Source organism: Sinohyriopsis cumingii, chromosome 18 (genome assembly GCF_028554795.1).
Source record: "Sinohyriopsis cumingii isolate HCF-2022 chromosome 18, ASM2855479v2, whole genome shotgun sequence".
NCBI lineage: Eukaryota > Metazoa > Mollusca > Bivalvia > Unionida > Unionidae > Sinohyriopsis > Sinohyriopsis cumingii.
In genome coordinates, this window is record NC_142978.1 from 38529797 (window position 1) to 38550609 (window position 20813).

Below are 20813 nucleotides of genomic sequence, written 5' to 3' on the forward strand. Positions count from 1 at the left end.
AACAGAAAAAGAAAAACAAATCGAAAACCAAAATAACTACATCAACAAAGACAAAATCAAGTGAAACAGCACAATTAACCCTGACAGAGGAATAAAGAAAAGAACTAGAATTAAACAGAAGCAGAAGAAGTGAAAATAGAAGACAAACGAGACAAGAAGAACATCGAATGATGGAAACCTACTTACTAGACTACGATGAATGCCTAGAATATAATATTGAGTAAAAAAATACAATACAGAAAATAATAACAAGAAAAAACACATACCAAAAAATAACACACATGCCTCATGGTAACAAAAATAGTAGGGCAGAGGACCTCCCTAACTGGTCTGCAAAGATCAAACAGGAGAGAGCACCCTCCAAAAAAAAAGTCATATGGCGGCAAAACTTAGATTCTAAGGAAAGATAAAGCTTCGAAAAGGTCAGTGAGTTATTTGCTCGATTTTTGCAGAATATTACGGCATCATACTTGTAATTATTTATAGTATGTATACTTAATTGCTAGGATCGTTTAGAATGTAGAATTTGCCTTTGCAGTGTTTCATTTAAATGGGTATTTGAGAAATGGGCTTAAACTTATGAAGAGAATTATGTAGATTGTTAGCTTGTGTCTGAATTAATTTGTATTCGCTGTTAGGTTACTTCGTAGTAAACCAGTGCATTTATTAATGTGTTATGCCAGAATTTACACATGCTTGAACTGTGAATTTTAAATGGCTGAAGTATGTAATATTAGTTACTATGGACGTATGCATATATCGGATATTTGAATATTTGCATACTTTGTATGAGATGTAAGGTATATAAAAAAAAAATGTGTCTGATTATTATGATATTGTTTAGCATAACGGGATGAGGAATATGTACTGATGTGACGTAATTTATTGATGTATGTATAAAAGAAAGTAATTGATACCGTGCTGCATTGTGATGTTTGTTTTACCACACAAGAACGTACGGGTATCTCGATGTGAATAAATGCTTGACCGAAGAAATTTAATAGCCGTTATCAACAGATGATAGACTGTGTGTAGTGTGAGATGAGAGGGCTAAGGAAAAATATCGTACCGTCCTTGTGTTTTCACAGGAAGCTTTTCAAGGGAAACAGGACTTCCGGTTCGATTGAGTCCCGAGTCTTCAAGAGTTGGAGGCGGAAGTAAGACTAGCCGAAACAGTCGAAGTCGATAGAACGGCAGTTTTTGGGGAGAAAGTGGAGGAGAAAGAGAAGGCGTCTAGAGAAAGTCGAGGAGGAGGATGAGAAGGAATTTGGAGGAAGGTCGGAGAGGAAGAGGAGAAGAAATTGGGAGACATAGGAGAGATAAAAGAAATAACAGATGAGTCGAAATACAAGACAGGTGGAAATCAATCTCACACTGCTAATCAGGTGATGCAATATGCTTATTGAAGGGTCAAGCGGAAGGAGCGTACTTGTAATCTGAGTCATTTGATTATTGAATTGTTATTCATTGAATTTCAACCTTTTTGTATATTTAACCATCTAACCGTCGGCATTGCTGACTGGAGACTCGGAGATTTACATCTGTCTTTCACTAAATTTAACTTACAACCAAAATAGAGCCTGGGTGGGACTTCTTTTACAGTTTAAATAAAATATTGGAAGCCCACGACCCCAATCATAACAATTGCCACAACCACTATTAGATCAGATCATCATGAGATAAAGACTAGAATACTAAACAAAAAAGGATTATCTGCGTACGATGACAAGAGATATTGTTTTGATTGAATAAACACGTTGGTTTGTGGTCATTACAAAATTTCGTCGAGTGCATAAGATAAATATCAGATTTTGTGTGTAAGCTCGTCGCACAAACCAAAAAAATGAAGGTGGCCCCCGAGTGGCGCTCACAGTTACGGATCACTACCATCTCACCTCTGTCTGCGTGGGCTCGAGTCTCCGGCTCGGTCAATGTGGGTGTGTGAGAAAGCTTGCCGGTATGTTTTCATGGGTCGGTGGTTCTTTCCGGGGTTTTCCCGGGTTCTTTCTCCACCATTTTATTGGCCGCCATCAACTGTGTATTTTTATTGTGCTAAAAAATGGCGTCAAACCATATAACAACAACAACAAAATAGCTGAGTTAAAAATAACGTTTCGGGGGCAAGTGTTAAGCTGGATATGCTGGAGGGAACAAAAAAGGTGACTTCTTAAATGAAAATGAATATGCCCTAAAGAAACCTGATGATGAAATTTAAGACCTCATTGATTGAGGAAATAACATTAATCATCTACTCAGGACATGAGAAATTGTCTCCTACCTCAGCATGACAGGGGGTTTCTCCCTTACGTCACTAAAAAAAGGTTAGTATAATCAATATAAAAAAGAACACTTAATGCACCAATGAACAAAAATAATGAGGGAACTGAGTCATAATCAGTCAACAAAGAAAATAACCTAGTAGCAATGAAAATTGGGAGTTCCACCTCACCTTGTCGTCCAGCTTATAATAAGATTAGTTTTCGAGAACAGTGTTCAAAACAGTGATTAGTTTGATGCTAGTTTAGTAAATGGAAATGTAAAAAACAAAATAGCATGGTCTCTAATTTGATTTGTCGTGTGTACACACCTTGATTTTTTGCGAAAAATATTTAAAATCAAAATCAAGCGCAAAAAAATAAAAAAAAGATGCATAAAATTGATACTGAGCCGAGGGGGTGAGGGAGAATCCCCCTTTTTTAAATTACTATCGCTATCTTCGAGTCAAACAGACCTTGCTTCAGTATATATATATATATATATATATATATATATATATATATATATATATATATATATATATATATATATATATATATATATATATAGCCTGCAAGGATAGAATTATCTGGCACATATACCAAGAGATTTTTAAGAAAATATGCATCCTAAATACTTATAATCGTTATCTCTGTATGGACATAGTACAACTTTTCGGAATTTATGAGATAGTCTTCGATATTCACTTTTAATTACCACTTTAGGCAATATGTATGTATTTTGCAACTGGTGGTCAGTGTCAGTGTGATGTCTATTTTACTGCAAACTCTTTTGTATTCATCAATTGATAATTCCGAATAAAAAGGAATTGAGATACTTGGTGCAAAAGTTGTTTTTGTTTTGTATGAGGGATCTAGTGTTTGCTTGTGTGTTTGTTAATTTGGGGGTGGGGTTGCTTTCTATTTATTTGTTTCGTTTTGTTGTTTGTTATGGATCATTATTTTATGACTTATGCTTATATGAGATTATTCAAATTTTGACAAATTCTTTATTCTACAATAATGATAAATTTGCCATTAAATACCGTTAGTATATGTTCGTGAGTGTCTAAATTGTGTCTACAGTTTCGTAAACATTAAGAGACACATTCACTTCGTTTTTAATTTATTCAGTCTTTTTGTGTCTGGTTTATTTACTGGGCCGTTATGAAAATAACCGTTTATATTTGTCAAGCTTATATTCTTGAACTTTATATGGATGCGTTTTTGGTGGGTTTATAATATATTCTGTAGATTAAAATCATAAATTCTACTTGTTTTCAACATTCCTATTTGTTTTTCTTTAATATTGTTTATCCTTTATGTTCAATATATTTATAATGGCCACTTTCTGGACCATATCTATCTAAATAAAACGTTAGCAAGTTTCTTCGAGAAAGAAAAAGCTATGTGGCTCAGAAGTGATTTCCACATTAAGTTTTGTCTATAGTATATAATCAAAACAAGTTTGAACTCCACTTTCAATTTCGTTTTGGTTGATTATGTTATATGATACACTTAATATAACGTAATATAGTATCATTTTAAAATACGAGTTTAATAGATAAATATAGCTGGGATTTTACTGAGACAAAATGTTTAATTTTTTACTTAATACAGATTGGGACATCTTTCTCAAAATAAAAACAGTTCCTGGATAAAGTCACGGTCTCCCACTTCAGATCTAAATTTCTTTATACATTTATTCAATGTGTCCTGGAGATTTCCGGATGGTCTTGTAATTTTATTTTAGTAATAACTGTGTTACTTCTCTTCTTGTTGGAGGTTTCGTTGGAGGGAGTTGTTTAAGCATTGTTGTATCAAGTAAATGTTTCACCATTGGCAATGCTATTTTATTTTTCAATCAAAAATTCAGGATGAAATTCCTTTTTATATGAGTAAATACTTAAGCCCTTATTATAGTTTTTCCACATGCGCAAGCAATTCATTTCTGTTTGTATTCTTTATGTCCTTTCTTCCACAATAATACCAGTTCGAATTAGTAAATAGCTGCACAATTTATACATCATTTGTAGTGTGTATTTCGATATTCCAACCGATCGATAGTCCTTTGTTAACACATCTAAAAATATTTTCTTCCATGTATACTACCTGAATTTTTACATCTGAACCTGACATTGTCACTGCTATCTAAAATCGTTGTTCCACGCACAAATTTAAATTTGTTTTTGTTAATTTTTTGTGCCCTGAATAGACTCATTAACTGGTAAACTGTTGAGTCTTTCTTTCTCGACAATATTAGCAATGTTCTCTCCCAAATTTATCGTTATCTGCTTGCAAGTTGCTGAGCAAATATAATCAACAAATTCTGGCGGCAATATTGGAATTTTTTTTAAAATACAATACCACAAACATCTTGCATTTTAATGGAATAATTTCATCGTGTAAGATATAAAAGTATTTGTAATTCATGATAATTTGTTTGAATTTATTTTGTAATTGTTCTTGGGTTTTGGAGACGATAATTGCAGATGTTCCATCTATTGTAATGACATATCTTCGTTCGGCTCCTAACCATTAACCAATCTGTGATATTCTTTCTGCTTCACTAACACATATTTGTACCGTTCTTTTGTTGTTTTCTTCTTCTTTAAAACATGTTCAACTTCAAACACATCTTGTTTATTGTCTAGAGATAACTCCTTATCATAAAATGTATCCACCAATATTCTCTAATGTGAAATCATCTAACGTGAAATCATCCAATTTATATACAGTAGGGTCGCCTAAAACTTTAAATATCAATACTGTGAAATTAACAATAAACTCTATTGAACAAAAACGAATAATATTTTGGGAATATAATTTGTCAATTATTTGGTATTTAGGTGTTCGTCGGCATAATTTGTCATATAATCACATAAATTAATCTACACTTTGGACGTGTTTTAGGATCTTTGGCCATAACTGGTATCATAACTATTGATCTGTGACATGTCCACTAATCAAGGTTTGCAATTCGTCTGTCTTGTTCAGGTTTATTTTGAGTTAAATAGTTGCACATTTTCTCGACTGAAGAGTTCTGTGAAATTGTTCTGTAACGGAGTTTGTCCTTTTGTCTTAGTAAGTTGAAAATTATTCTCTATATTCTGTTTCCAATATTACCTTAACCTTTCTTTTACCAAATTCGTTCTCGCATTTCACTGTATCTTCTTAACATTTGCTGAAAGTGTAGTACGTCTTTTTGTTTCTTTCGTGGCACACACGTATTTTGAGAAGATGTTTGTGTGTCCGTTCTCGCATTTTTCTTAAGTATGTATGTTAACATCATCTGTTTACGATTGCTCATGCATGTGCCTCATCCTGTTTGTGTGTAACTCTTGTTCTAGGTTGCTTGTACAATGTTTTATGTTGATTAATTGGTCAATCATTCATTCAGTTCAAGGTATGTTCAATTCTTACATTGACGAATTTGTTCCCATATAATTGATCGATATTTTTAGTTGAAAATAATTGTAGTATGTATCTCTTAAATACTATTTTAGTATTCGTGTATTGTTGCATTTTAAATTAGCTATAGCATAATCATTTTTGTGAGGAACTAGCATCTATGTCTTTTAAAAAAAAATAATATTTGTAGCAAGTAACGATGTTCATACCTGAAAGCATGTTTGATTATCTTCAGGTCTGGATGATGGAAAAGTACGACCCTCACCAGTCGTCTCAAAAAAATCAACATACTGAACAATAAAAACATAAATCTTTCCATCTCTTACGGTAAGATAAATATAATCAATGTTGTTGTTTTAATTATAACTGTATATACATTTTAATGTACATCACACTGAAATTACCAGCTCTCTTTATCAAAGCAAAATATGCAAAATTTTAAATATGAAATGTATATTCATTATATATTCCATTTAATTAAACCAGTATATTCTTTACCAGCTATCTTTATATTAAATTTTCTATGAGATTCTACGCTTTGCCACATCTATTTATAAAGACTCGAATAAAACAAGAATGAATGTTTAAAAGCTGTAGTTAGACATTTTAAATAAAACTTTAAAATTTTAAGTACTTTATTTAAATTAATGTTAGAAAAGCCAAATTTGTAATATCCATGAGTAATGCATTTTTCTATGAGGATTAGAAACGATGTTAAATGTTGCATCAATAACATCATTTCTTTGTTGATCTGTTATTATCACCTCAAGATGAATTGTCAGGTATCCAATACTCATTTCAGATAGATATCCCATTTAATTAAATCTGTTTAATGTTTCCAACTGTATTTATGACCTTTGGCACATTAACTCCCCCCCCACCCCGCCTCCTCAACTCACTGTTAAATGATATTAACGTTACATTATATTCCTTCAGTCTTTGCACATGTTTATATTGTCTCAGAATATGTCATAAGGGACCAACTGTTTCAGAGGGATGGGAATGAAAACTTTACAGATCTCAAATAGGTTGAAAAAATATGTTTGCTTTGATTTATAGCAACAAAAGAAAATATTATATTAATTAAAACATACCCTATCTTAAGGATGCATATTTTGTTATTATTATATCCCATCCCAAATTAAGAGATAATCCCAGCTCCTTCACCACCCACCCCCACCGTACCCAAAATTTAAATGGTCAGTCCGTAATCTTACAATGCTAGCTGTTATACAATACTTGACTTTTCATTCATAATTTCATACTTGAATCTTTTTGTTTCACCTTTCGGCCTTCTCTTGTCTTTGATTAAGCATTGCATGACTTAATATTTGACCAAACAAAACTGCAAGCTTGACTGTCTAAAGTACAGTTTTATCTTTTTGAGTTTTGAAATTGGAGACGGTTCTACCTGACTATTGAAGCCAAGTTAATGATGCTTAACACATTAGTAGGCTTAAGTTTAGTTTAAACATATTTTTTGCCAAGAGGATCGCAATTTTGTATGCAGAACAAAAGGACTGGAAGCAAGTTTTTCAACGTACAAGTTCCTCTCCATGAAAAATATAAGTAATTACTTAACAAGCATGTGAGCAACAACTGTTTAGATCGTTACGACAGATGACGTGCATGTATATAATGAAAATAAGTTTTTCGGAATCGGAGTTAGTACACGAAGACCAAACGTCAGGTGTACACTCCATAATTGTGTGAATGTAGGTTACATACATTTACTCAGGTTATGTTTTTGATAAATATTTCAACTTCCTCAGACTTCCATTACGAAAAAACACAGAAAATGGCATAGATTCAATATTGTTGCCACTGAATGCTCAAAGAATTCCCATTGTGAATGTAATGTAACGAAACAAATCTTTCACTGGAAAATTCATAGTCGGGTTAGTATTCTAGCTACATGTTAGTGAAAAGGTCGCAATACATTTTGTATGGATTAAAATTAATAAGTCAGTGATATCCTCAATCAGGCCATTTTTGCAGCTTATCCTTTAGTACCCTCTGAAGGTAAGTGGACCAGACTATATGCATTGTAAAGAGGAATTGTCTGCAAATAAACTACTCTGTGATTTTCAACTATATCATTAATATATACAAGCAAAAGAAAGGGATTTATGCTGATCGCATAGTTATTCCTGCAATGAGTTGTCCAATGTTTGGAAATTAATTTCCAGCTATGACTCTTTATATTCTATTGGCTAAGCAATCATCTATCCATGACAAATGATTTCCATTAATTCCATAGTTTTTCAATGGATGTATTAATCACCTCTGCCACACTCCATCAAAGGCTTTAGAGATTACACTAAATATCACTTCGGTCAGTTACATTGCAAACGTCATTATATATATCCTTGGGCTCTGTGTTGCTGACTGACCAGGTATAAAACAAGATCGATGATTGCAAAGAAAATCATTTTCATAGATGTAGATTTACATATATTAAACAAAAAAAAAATAAAAAAAATTATATTAATGTTCCTCAATAGTCTCATGTAATTTGACGAAATAGTTTTGTCGTCCTTCTTGAATATTGGCAACATACTTGCCATTTATTTTGAATTTTTGTGTGCAAATTTCATGATTTATTAAAAAAATATTCATAGTAGTTGGCAAATTTAACATTTTGTTTTTTAAGTAAAAAGCTTAATATCATCTGGACCAAAATCTTTATTGTTTTGTAATCTCTGTTACAGTTAGCTGGATTTTATTCTGTGAGTCAAGCTTTTATCCCCCTAAAAGAAACTCGTTCATAATTGTCAATAAATGAGATCATGCACAAATAATTATCACTTAAGTTTACTTTTTCAAAATTTGAAATAATAGTTCTGCATCTTTACTATCTGGAGAAGGAATTGTTGACCAACCAATACCAATAATATTCAGTCGTAACAAACTTGCCTATATGCCAATACTATTTTGGATGAGTTTCATTTGGAACAAACTTGCCTATATGCCAATACTATTTTGGATGAGTTTCATTTGGAACAAACTTGCCTATATGCCAATACTATTTTGGATGAGTTTCATTTGGAACAAACTTGCCTATATGCCAATACTATTTTGGATGAGTTTCATTTGGAACAAACTTGCCTATATGCCAATACTATTTTGGATGAGTTTCATTTGGAACAAACTTGCCTATATGCCAATACTATTTTGGATGAGTTTCATTTGGAACAAACTTGCCTATATGCCAATACTATTTTGGATGAGTTTCATTTGGAACAAACTTGCCTATGTGCCAATACTATTTTGGATGAGTTTCATTTGGAACAAACTTGCCTATATGCCAATACTATTTTGGATGAGTTTCATTTGGAACAAACGTCCAAGGTCTCGAAAAAGATTTTTCTTGCTTCTTTCGTAAAGTTATTTAGTCGATATCTTGCTTTTAAAATCTTGTTTTATGATGCGGGGATAAATTGCTCGCAGCATCAAGAGTGGAAACAAAGGCGTCCCAAACATCTATAGCTGAATTTGGCAACCTACATACCAGACCAACTAAAGCTGATTTGGTTATATCACACAACTGTAACCAACTCATCTCCCAGCCTGCATATTCACATTTCGTTATATCTAGTTTTGGAGTGTATCTTTTCACTTAGTAAGATTGACACATCACCTGCAGACTGGCTTATCTCCTTCCGAAATGTTCAAAAGCCCTTCGTATAGATGTTCGTCAACTTTATTTCTAATACTTCTGACATTTATATGAAATATTGAAACTACATGTACTATGTTTCAAAGACTAAACCAGGGTTGATACAGATATCCCCCTCCGATGAATTCAAGCAAGGACAACATAAGTATTATTCATTATTTACACAAGAATAAATGGATTGTTTTGCAAGTGTATAAGGTTTCGATAAGAACTTATAGGCAGTGAGTGAATACAAAAGACAATTTTGATATGTGGGTGAAATAGTTTAAAATAAATATGGTAATTCGTAATTGCAAGATGTTTCTTCATATGAAACAATACACGCGTATTTTTTCTTTACTTTTTTCCCATACCATTAGTAATAGGGAGCTTGCTCTTTGCCCTATATTGCCCCCTATTACTACTCATGCCATGTTTGTTGTGACCACGTTTAATCTGTTTAATCTATGAATTAAAAATTATCTAATCTGTATGATATTATTATTTGCATTAAATATAAATTCTGCCTAGTATTAGCAAGCATTCTCCTGTAGAATCCAGGTGTAGGATCCCGTTCTCTTTGGCAAATATATATACAATGTAATGAACTTAATGTACGTTAAGTTACTTAATGTATGGTGTTACTTCTCTTCGTGTAAAAAGGTCATCTAAAAAAAAGAGAGAAATGACAAGTCTTGCTTAAGTTGATACTTTGTGGGAGCACATACATGCACAAACACATAAATATATATGTAACGTACATATACATATATAGACATAAATATATACATACATATACATATATAGACATAAATATATACATACATATACATATATAGACATAAATATATAAATCTGTGCATATTGATACAATATAGATGTATCAGCCCGTTGGTATCATTGTACAGATTGTACAAATTTTATACGAGAGTTATACCATTCCACAGCATATGTATAAGCGTTATGATAACATTTTATATGGTATAATAATGATATTTGCATAATATGATTTATATTTAATAATGTAAACTTTGGACCTGATTCTGAACTTTTGACTGTCACCATTTGGTTTTAAAAATGAAAAACAAGGCCATCTATTGTCCAAAACAGAAGTTAGGTTAATGATGTCTGGTCAATAAATTAATGTTACTTTATTTTCTATGACTGACCAACCAATGTTGTATGTGAACCGTAAATACGCATGGCTGATGTTTTGACACATATTGCGTTATATATTTAATATATTGTTAAGTTCTTCAGTTATAAAATTATATTCATATATAACTAACTGTACTTTAAATACAAAAAGTTTATATTTAATATACTTATAAATACATGTAAACAATATTGGCATAATTTGCACCTAAGTATGATTCCTTGTTCTCTTTATCCGTATTGAACTCTGTCCACATAATGTATGTACCCCTTGTTTATTTTTAAAAAAAACCTGATATATCGTCTATTTGTGACCCTTATGCTTTAGCCTAATGTTTTCACTTATTTTTTATGTCATAGTGTTTAGCTTTGTTACAAATATAAAACACTAGGTTATAAGCATAATGCGGATTTCCTTGCTTTGCTCATTACATGGATAATGCGGATTCCCTTGCTTTGCTCATTACAGGCATAATGCGGATTCCCTTGCTTTGCTCATTCCATGAATAATGCTGATTCCCTTGCTTTGCTCATTCCATGCATAATGCGGATTCTCTTGCTTTGCTCATTCCATGCATAATGCGGATTCCCTTTATTTGCTCATACCATGCACAATGCGGATTCCCTTGATTTGCTCATTCCATGCATAATGCGGATTCCCTTGCTTTGCTCATTACATGCATAATGCGGATTCCCTTGCTTTGATCATCCCATGCACAACGCGGATTCCTTTGCTTTGCTCATTCCATGCATAATGCAGATTCCTTTGATTTGCTCATCCCATGCATAATGCGGATTCCTTTGCTTTGCTCATTGCATTGCTTTGCTCATTCCATGCATAATGCTGATTCCCTTGCTTTGTTCATTACAGGCATAATGCGGATTCCCTTGCTTTGCTCATCAAAGGCATAATGTTGATTGTCGTGCTTTGCTCATTACATGCATAATGCGGATTCCCTTGCTTTGCTCAATACAGGAATAATGCTGATTACCTTGCTTTAATCAGTACATGCATAATGCCGATTCCCTTGCTTTGCTCATTATAGGCATAATGCTAATTCCCTTGCTTTGCTCACTACATGCATAATGCTGATTCCCTTGCTTTGCTCATTACATGCATAATGTTGATTGCCTGGCTTTGCTCATTACATGCATAATGCGGATTCCCTTGCTTTGCTCATTCCCTTGCTTTGCTCATTTATGCCAATTCCATTGCTTTGCTTATTACATGCATAATGCAAATTCCCTTGCTTTAAACTCATAGCCTATATAGCATATGATTTTTAATTATGTCTGAAGTTTAAGATTTATTTATTTGTATACAGTTCACTGCTTATTTGCTCACTGGATTAAAAGTTGTAATCAACTAATACACTCAGATTTGTAAATGAATTCATTAATTGACATTATAGATAATGCTTTAATGTTTAATGTTTTCTGCAATTTTTTTGAAGTTTAACATAAAATGTATTCTGAATAATTTTAGCTGACAGGCTTACAAAGTTCAAATTAACTACCCAGAAATTCAGACTTATGGCCCCAGAGACGAAGGTTTTATCATGGTGGCCTATGATTTTAAAATTGAAGGGATAGTATAGTAATGGTGGTTATTAAATTATTTTGATTGTGCGGGCTGAGGGTGGGTTTGTGATTTTATTTGTTTAATTTTTTAAATATTTTTTTGTGCTTTTTAAAAAAAACAAAACAAAAGTGAACAATTGAGCTTGGTGATGTTTGTTACAACAGATACAACCTATACCACTGCTGTTTTACCCAAATTCTTTTTTTTTGTGTGTGGATACTTTAGTGACAGTCTATGACTCTTGAAAAAGTACAGGTAATAAATGAAAGCAATAAGAGATGAAAATCAAATTTATACTCAATTAACATAATATTCATTGTATATCAAACTTAAAAAGGAAGATAGTGTCGAACTTAAAAGCATGATTGGATGTAAATTAAGCTTAAAATCGAACAAACAAATGAATAGGGAAACGTTCTTGTTTTTTTTTAAAACTTATCAGATTTAGTGGTTACCGAGTATGTGTGTATGTTTGTATGTATCACAGGAGACTGAGTTTTATCAATAAAGTACGGCGAAATCTCTGGCAAGATGAAATCACCTTATCGGTAATATAAATGAACAACAAAACATTATTATTGAGCTTGGTGTTTTTTGACGATTCAATAATATCTTTATTTATGAAAAAAAAAAACTGCTATTTAAGTAACATGCACACACATTGAATTCATGATCAAGGTTGGGGAGTGTCGTGTTGATCATTCGACTTCACACATTGAGGGTACTCTGATAAGGTACCGAACCACAGGAGTATGACGTTTTATCAATAAAGGACGGCGAAATCTCTGACAGTATAAAATCAACTTATCGGTAATATAAATGAACAACATAAGTCTAATGTTTTGTTGTTCATTTATATTACCGATAAGGTGATTTCATCTTGCCAGAGATTTCGCCGTACTTTATTGATAAAACTCAGTCTCCTGTGATACGTACAAACATACACACATACTCGGAAGGTCAATTCTGTATTATTATGAATTGCATCTACGAGTCAGTAAAATGGTGGCGAACAGATACTTCTAAATGAGCACGTGTCTGTTCAGGGGAAAGATCACCACTGTAAAGAATTGTAATAATTATTAACTTGTGTTTCATCCAGTATAGACTGGAGACAAAAGGTTGCAATGTAAATATTGGGTCTAAGGATGAAAAGTGTGCAGAGAACAAGTCATGTTTACGTTTCGTGTTAGTGCTTTCTTCTTTAGCCGGATACAGGTGAGAATAAGTCGGCATTTTCATATGCATGGAAAACATCTTGCGAGAAATCGAAGGTGATTTTGACCTTGGATTTTCTTAAAAGTTCGTGTTAAATGGCCTTGTTGACTTCACGTTAGCAAGGTTATTTATATGCCTGACGTTAGCAACGTGGCTTACTACCAAAAATAGGCTTTACCACCGTTATTCATCATCGAATAGCATCATACATATAGAGCTGCAGAAGTTTGTCTATAGTCAGGGTATATCCCATTTATCACCTCAGGGGTCATCACCTTGTTTTTTATTGGGGTATTGATTATTGACTATTATTTATATACTTTTTAAACGGCTAATCCATTGCATCCATATAAACATGTGGCTATTTATGTGCGAGGCCGTGTACCTACTAAAAGGTGAATAGACCACAGGGTTCTGACGTTGTATCAATAAAGTACGGCGAAATCTCTGAAAACATGAAATCACCTTATCGGTAATATAAATGAATAATAAAACGTCATTCTCCTGTTGTTCATTTATATTACCGATAAGGCGATTTGATGTTGTCCGCGATTTCGCCGTACTTTATTGATAAAACGTCAGACTCCTGTGGGTAGACTCACCGGAACGTACTTGAAATCATGAATGCGTGCAATAAATTTGTACTCAGTATTAATTCTTGTGTCAGACTGTATAACCGTCTAATTATTTATAATTTTAAAAAATTTTGGTACTTTAAACAAAAATTTAAATTTATTATTATCATCAAGGGATAAATCTTTTATTAATTATTTCCATCTTATTAATATTGAATCACAAGACCAATCATTTATTTACCACCTTCCATTTCCCTGTCGTGACTGGTGGCATTTAGCCATACTGTATTTATTTACCACCTTCCATTTCCCTGTCATAACTGGTGGCATTTAGCCATACTGTATTTCTTTACCACTTTCCATTTCCCTGTCGTGACTGGTGGCATTTAGCCATACTGTATTTATTTACCACCTTCCATTTCCCTGTCATAACTGGTGGCATTTAGGCATACTGTATTTATTTGCCACCTTCCATTTCCCTGTCATGACTGGTGGCATTTAGCCATACTCTGTTTATTTACCACCTTCCATTTCCCTGTCGTGACTGGTGGCATTTAGACATACTGTATTTATTTACCACTTTCCATTTCCCTGTCATGACTGGTGGCATACTGTATTATTTTACCACCTTCCATTTCCCTGTCATGACTGGTGGCACTGGGAACAACTGTATGGTTTAGACATACTCCTTTTTTTTTATAAACCACCTTCCATTTCCCTGTCATTACTGGTGGCACTGGGAACAACTGTATGGTTTAGACATACTCCATTTTTTTTAACCACCTTCCATTTCCCTGTCATGACTGGTGGTACTGGGAACAACTGTATGGTTTAGACATACTCTATTCTGGAGGGTCTGAAGTTATACATATTGATTATTGGACTGTTTGCTAGTAATAAATAAATTTATTTTGACTCAACTTTGTATCCAGATGGTAAGTATAATCCATCTTCTTTTGATCTATGGCATGAAATACACTCACAGTTTAGTATTAATCCTTGTCAGAACTGTGCATGTGTCTATTCATTGGATGCTTACCTCAGATTTGAGCTTCTGACGCTTGCATAGAAAGCAGGATTAGCCAGAGAAATGCACTTTAAGCATGTACTAGAGCAAGCCTATATCATGGCAACTGACTAATTAACACGAGTTCTTGCTATATGGTTGTTCTCTGCCACCATTCATGTCAGAAAAACAGGCAGAGAAGACCTTGTTGGTCTAATTAGATCATTATAAAAAGGAGTCTTTTTTTTGTCCAAGAAAGTCCTTAGATATATGCTCGACACAGATACAACTCTTTCAGAATCACTGCCAAAAAGTTTTTATTTTAACCACCAGGTCAATTAAACCTTAGACATTGCCATGGAATATTAATACATAAACACATTGACTGGATGCTGCTTTATATAGATTGAAATCCAATAATAAATTAAGTATAAACAACCATAATATACATATCGGTTCAGAGGTCATAGGTTTATTGTGATGTTTGTTGCTTGCTGCCTTGTAACATTGTCAGCCCTGTGCTCAATCTCTACGAGTAAAAGCATCCCAACATTTTTTGCATATGTATCTTTTTATTCCACACTAAAGTCATATTGTAGATAAAGGATGGCAGAAAAATGCAGTATGAACTGAGTATGATGGAGTTCTCAAAGTGTAATGTTTCTCCAGGTGACATTTTAGCACCAAATTTACATCATTGTGGCAGTTGTATTTTCCTTCCAAAGGGAGTTAATCCACTGTAAGGAGTATGAGATAGAGAGATTCTCTAGTGTTTGCAAACTTGTACAGTAATTGCATATAATAAAATGCAGCAGAAATAAAAAAAGTAAAATTACTGAGATCAGTCAGGTACAGTTAGAATATTCATTTGTGTTTACTGGTAAATAATTATACATTCATATATAGATGTGGATCATTTAAATATCATTGAGTCAATTCATAGAGTGAGTCATTTGGCTGAGTGAGTCGGTTCACAAGAATACAAGATTAACAATATATCAGTTGGACAGGATTGATATATAGGTAGATATATAGATAGGTAAATGTGTTTGTAATCAAAGGCAAACATGATTTTTTTTAAAATTAGCAATTATGAATAAAGACAGTGATGGCCCAAAAAAATGATGCCAGTTCTTTAATATGTAGAACATTGTTTTTTTTCAATTTGAATAAGAATTATGATAAAGCAATGACAATAAAGGGTATGTAGAATCAAAAATGAAAAAATGAATTAAGCAAACATGAATTAAACCCAACTTTACTGCATATTCTGGTGACTCTCAGTTCAGGGCATTTTCTGAAACAGTAAAGGGTGTATAGTCTATTAAAAAATGAATTAAATAACTTAAAAGATTAATAAACCAACAGTTACCACCTGTTCCAGTGATTGTCTTCATTTTTGTGGTTCTATTCACTGCTAGTAAAGTACAAGTCCCCATGATCATGTATGTGCCTTTATTGATCTTGCATAAAACAGTAATTGTTCTAAAATTTATTACTGAAGGAGTTTTTCCATGGTCAGTTCATTTCCTATATATGTAATTGTTCACTGCATCTACACCTCAGTTATTATCCAAAACATGTAGAAGAAACGTCATTGATCACTGTGGATATGTGCAGTTGTGACCTGGTACTAATTTGGGCTAAGTAAATATACATCAGGTCTAATCATTACCAGTGCAGGGGGTCATTCGGATTTTTCCAATATGCAGTGCTTTCATTTCATTGTGACATTCAGTGAGGTTTGCACTGGATCATACCTCTTGGTGGGCCTCATCAAAAAATGATCTTCCCAGGAATATTGATCAATGAAGAGCTAAACAAGACTGAATATCACCATGTATAGGTGTGCATAATCAGTTGAAAAGTGACACCTATAGCTGGAATACTGTACTGCACTCCTACATGTCCTGTATGACTTAAAAACTTCTAGAGAGATTGTTTGCATGACAGCAGTGTATTTTAACCTCTACATTGACTATTTGCATGACAGCAGTGTACTTGAACCTCTACAAAGACTATATGGTTGACAGCAGTGTACTTTAACTTCTGCAAAGACTGTTTGCTTGACAGCAGTGTACTTTAACCTCTACAAAGACTATTTCCATGACAGCAGTGTACTTTAACCTTTACAAAGACTATTTGCATGACAGCAGTGTACTTGAACCTTGACAAAGACTATTTGCTTGACAGCAGTGTACTTTAACCTCGACAAAGACTATTTGCTTGACAGCAGTGTACTTTAACCTATACAAAGACTATATGGTTGACAGCAGTGTACTTTAACTTCTGCAAAGACTATTTGCTTGACAGCAGTGTACTTTAACCTCAACAAAGACTGTTTGCTTGACAGCAGTGTACTTTAACCTCAACAAAGACTGTTTGCATGACAGCAGTGTACTTTAACCTTTACAAAGACTGTTTGCATGACAGCAGTGTACTTTAACCTCTACAAAGACTATTTGCATGACAGCAGTGTACTTTAACCTCAACAAAGACTGTTTGCATGACAGCATTGTACTTTAACCTATACAAAGACTGTTTGCATGACAGCAGTGTACTTTAACCTTTACAAAGACTGTTTGCATGACAGCAGTGTACTTTAACCTTTACAAAGACTGTTTGCTTGAAAGCATTGTACTTTAACTTTTACAAAGACTGTTTGCATGACAGCAGTGTACTTTAGCCTATACAGAAACTTGTAACCATTCCCTTCTGTACCCTACACTGGCTATCCATTCGATCCAGAATCAAACACAAAATTTGTTCTCTGTGCTACATATCACTGACGGACTCTAGTCCAACATACCTATCCGACCTCAGCCATGTGTACACACCAGCAAGATACTTACGCTCCTCTTCTGACAATCTTATACTCATTATTCCCACTATGAAAACAAAGTCATATGGACAGCGTTCTTTTGCATACCGGGGCCCAGCAACATGGAACGAATTGCCCACTGCACTTAGACACAAAGACACATTAACCACATTCAAGAGGGCTCTCAAAACTCACTTATTTCAACTGCAAGAACAAACTTAAAGATTTAATAATGTTTCCTACCTTAAATATTTTCAGCATGTTTTTTATGTTTTCTAATTTCTTGGTGTTTCTTTTTGTAATCATAGCATTATATATGTTTTTTATCTTATAGGTGTTGTCTAATGTTGTAAAGTGCTTAGAGCTTCTAAAGATTAGGCACTATACAAAGTAGTAGTGAAAGGGGTGAGATTAGCGACAATGGGAATTAGCATTAAAAACACCCCCTGGGTAAGATTAGCGACAATGGAAATTTAACATTAACCACCCTGGGTAAGATTAGCGACAATGGAAATTTAACATGGGCAAAGAACCCTGGGCAAGATTAGCGACAATGGAATTTAACATTGGAGAAAGGAAAAAAAAGGAAATATTGAGATTAGCGACAAAGGCATTCGAACAATGGAAAAAAAATATCGATTCTAGGGACAAAGGCAGTTGAACATGGGGAATAGAGTTTGGGTCTGTCTAGGGACAAGGGGAATTGAACATGGGAATAGAGTTTGTCTAGGGACAAAGGGGAATTGAACATGTTAGAAAAAAAAAACTACTTTAGGGACAAGGGGAATTGAACATGGGATTTTTTTTTTAAAAAAAAAATTTTTTATAAAGGGGTAGGCAGTCGAAAGGCTATCTCTTTTCGAGAAATGTGGGTGGCCCTGAAAAGGGCCTTTGGTTTTTCTTCTTCTTCTTCTACTTCTAATTTCTTCTTTTTCTCCACCAACTTCTTATTTTCTCTCCTACACTCTTTTTCTTCTTTTTTTTCTCCTCCTCTTCTTTCTTCTTCTCTTCCTCCTCTTCTTTCTTCCTCTTCTCATTTTCTTCTTCTTTTTCAATTTTTTCATTCCATTTTCGTATTCTTATCCTTTTCTCTTCATCCTCCTTCTCCTCCTTTATCTCTTTCATGACACCACTTATTATGTCCTTTGCTTTTCTTAAGTTATTAATTTCCATCTTTAGTCGATGGGGACTATAGGAATAGTGGTCTTCATTGAGTCTCACTAACATCTGCTCCATTATTCCTAAATTGTCTAAAACGTCTTGTAATTTTTGCATTTTGTCAAGGTGGTTCGAAGCCATCTTCTTTGTAGAATGGTTTGAACGACGAATACTGTGGGTTCTTATACGAAAAGCACGGACGTGAAGGAAAACATCCCCCCTAAAACATAAAATTGATCTTACCTAGATCATGACCAAACAACGCGCGGACGTGAAGGAAAACATCCCCTACTTTTCTCATTTCATATAATATACTATCCACATAAGTGAAGCAACAATAAACAAACCCCAAATCTACTATTTACACACGCAAATCATTAAAACAAAATCCATATTCTACTATCCACACAATTGTACGTGAGCGGTTACAAAACCCTAACTATACTCTCCACATACGCTAGGAAACAATAAACAAACCCCAAATCTACTATTTACACATGCAAATCATTAAAACAAAATCCATAATCTACTATCCACACAATCGTACGTGAGCCATTACAAAACCGAAACTATACTCTCCACATACGCTAAGAAACAATCAAGAAACCCATAATCTACTATTCACACCAACGTACGTGAGCAGTTACAAACACAAACACACAAACACATACACATACCCTCGCACTATTAAAAAAGAGTTAGTGTTTATTATCACACTACTCTACCTACACACATTGGCAAATTGATGGTTATTTCTTTTCTTGAGTATTGGGTAGCCCTGAAAAGGACTGTTTTTGAAACTTCAGAGGCACCTGGCTAATGGTGGCACCTTCCGGGTCTGGCACCACAGACACAGCGCCTACTCCAATCATTGGTCCAATTGACTGAAGTGGTTGGAAGAGCTGACGAGGGTTGAGTGGCTTCACTATCCCACTCCTCCGTTTGCCGAATAGTGAACACTTCTTGTTCCCTTTGTCTTCTTTGTCTTCTATTCCTCATTTGAGGATGAACAATTGGTCTCCTTACCTCTTGTGGGTCCTGTACTTGTTCTTGTTGTGGTTGTAACTGTGGTGCAGTCATTGCCTGTGGAGGTTCCATCACCCAGGGCTTCACCTCACATTTCTGTATCATGAACACGTGAGACCCTATCCCTCTCTTTTTTTCTTCCTCTTCTTTCAGTTTTCTTTCTTCTTCCTCTTGTTCTATCCTGGCTTCTTCCACAAGGGCCTCTGCAGCCAGCTCGTTCAGGAGGCATCTGGCATACTCCAGATGCATCTGAAGTTCCATTAATTTAGTCAGTCTGCTGCTCATTTTTCTAGTGTTGATCAATCAACAAGGGTAGCTGGACTGTCGAGTGACTTTTAATTTATACTAAAAGCGTGGACGTGAAGGAAACATCCCCCTAAGACACAAAATTGATATAACCTAGATCATCACTTAAAACGCGCGGACTTAAAAGAAACACTTAGTCACTTTTTTATACTGCTCATCACTATTCTAAAAAAATTTTTTATTAATCACTTCAGTATACTATCTACATACGCAAAGCAATCCAACCCCCAAATCTACTCTCCCACACCTCAAACACCAAAAAAAATCATTTTAATCTACTATCCACACCAACGTACGTGAGAACTTACCAACACACAATCTTATACACAAACACATACACTCGCACTATGAAAAAAAAGAGTTAGTGTTTATATTCACACTACTCTACCTACTCACATTGGCAAATGGATAGTTATTTCTTTTCTAGAGTGTTGGGGTAGCCCTGAAAAGGGCTGTTTTTTTATTATGGCAATCTTTTTTTTTAGTTTCTAAGAATGCGATGTCCTCTGAGGATAGACTTTCTGGCGATAGGTCTGCTTCTTTGGAAAGAGAAGAAGAACTCTTTGGTGTCGATACGACAATCGACAAAGCCTCTGTCAGGTTCAGGTTGCTGCTGCTGCTGTTGCTGTTGTTGTTGCTGTT

General features: G+C 34.2%; 1 protein-coding gene across 3 annotated transcripts in view; it reads left to right on the forward strand.

The window, feature by feature from the left end:
- Positions 1 to 13040: 13040 nt before the first annotated feature.
- LOC149776435 (natural resistance-associated macrophage protein 2-like) overlaps positions 13041 to 20813 on the forward strand; it is a 117812-nt gene continuing 110039 nt past the window's right edge. The window contains exon 1 of one of the 3 annotated variants that reach the window (XM_089940848.1): positions 13041 to 13335. The gene's annotated coding sequence lies outside the window, so the exon portion shown is untranslated. The remainder of the gene's footprint in view (positions 13336 to 20813) is intronic. The other 2 variants (XM_089940847.1, XM_089940846.1) reach the window with 2 other exon arrangements.